Here is a 1,782-nt window from a genome sequence, read left to right as displayed (position 1 = left end):
GTCCTGCTTGAACTTGGCCTTGCATAAACTTCCTTAGGTTCTCAATGTCCCTGACTCTTTCAAGATGGTGGCCGTTGTTGAGTGCTCATGCTGAGCCAGGCACTGGGCTTAATATTGCTTTATGTGCATCATCTCATTTAATCCACAAAACTTCCCTGTGCAGAGATGAGAAAAGTGAGGCTCAGGGAGGTTCAGCCAGTCAGTTGTCCAAGGTCATGGCGTTGGTAAGTGGTAGAGTTTGGATTAGAACCCAAGTTTTTATGACACCAAAGCCCATTCTTTTTCCCCTCCTCTATTCTGCTGCAATGCACCTGGCACAAAGTAGGCACTCAATAAATGTTTTTTTAATGAATGTATCTTGCCATATAAAGACTACTGTTTATTGAATGCCTACTATGTGCACTTTCCACATGTTAGATCTTCACAAAAGTCCAAGAAGGTATTTGTTTTAAAGATAAGTACACTAAGGTTCAGAGAGGTTAAGTAAATTTCCCAAAATCACACAGGTAGTGAGTTCTTAAGCTGGGATTTGAATTCAAGCCTTTCTGGGGCCTAAAGCATTTTCAGCTGTACCAACTCATCCCTATAACATGGGAGATTTAGTCTTGGGAAGGGTTGTCTCAAGGTTGACATGTTACCAGTGGTGCTGGAGAGGGCTGTACATGACATGACCTTGTGCCACCACAGGACAGACCCTTGAGCAGTAGGTGAGAATTACATGGCGATCAGTGGTGACTGCAGATATGGGGCAACTTTTAATAAGTGTCTGACAATGTGAGGGAGTGAGTCCCTCATTACTGGGAGTGTTAGATGACCATCTCTTCAGAAGGCCCAAGGAAATCCCTGTTGGGGTGGTTCCAGAGGGTGACCTCTGAGTCACCTTTGGCTCTGATGGTCTTAGGCACTGTCGTTCTCTTGGTCAGCTCTGGACATCTCTGGAGAGGATGACTCAGTCATGCATTCTGAGCAAGGTAGTTCAGAAAACACGTTCTTGGTTATTCCAGTTTCTAGGGAGTATTTGGATAAGTCTCGGTTGATGAGGAAATCTCTGTGGAGTGATTAATGACTTTTGGGTCAACTTCTTTCCTCCTTGCTGACCCCACCCAGCAGCCTTTCACAGGGGCCTGATTTCTTCTACACACACACAGGTAGAGAATGTGATGCAGCAGGTTCTGATCTTGGGTCACAGCTGGGGAAAGAATGAAACCTGAAACAAAGGGAACACACTATGATCTACAAGTGAATTTCAAAGGGCTGGTCCCCTAAAATGCCCTCTTCCAACCAAATAATCTGAGCTCAGAGTTATGAATGCTCTGAACCGTCTTTCAAAGACAAGTAATGTTTTGTTCTGGGCCTGGTGAGTGAGCTGAGCATTTTCCTAAAGTCTAGAGACCTGGAGCTTCCAGCTACCTCCTTTTCATACTAAAAATCTTCTAGAGTGTGAACGGTAACAGTGGTGATTTACATTCGTCCAGAAGGTTGCGACTGACAAAATGCTTCCTTATTCCCTCTCATTTGTGCCTCTGAAGCCTCCGTGTGAGGAGGGAGGGTAGGAGTGTCATCCCCATTATACAGCTGAGGAACAAGAGACTGCAAGGGGTGGAGAGGTTAAGGCTCTTGAGCAAAGGCACATGGTTTCTATGAAGCAGATCCAAGATCTGAATCCAGCTTTCTTGATTCCAAATTCAGCTATGGGCACTACCACCTTTCTTGGGGGGTCATTTAACTTCTTTCATCTGTGCCATTCCTCAGAATAATTAAATTTTATATAAGGATTGGGCC

The sequence above is a fragment of the Galeopterus variegatus genome, unplaced genomic scaffold (genome assembly GCF_000696425.1).
Source record: "Galeopterus variegatus unplaced genomic scaffold, G_variegatus-3.0.2 Scaffold2102, whole genome shotgun sequence".
In the NCBI taxonomy this organism is placed as follows: Eukaryota; Metazoa; Chordata; class Mammalia; order Dermoptera; family Cynocephalidae; genus Galeopterus; species Galeopterus variegatus.
The sequence above is the reverse complement of the archived record's forward strand: the minus strand, read 5'-3'. Positions refer to the sequence as shown.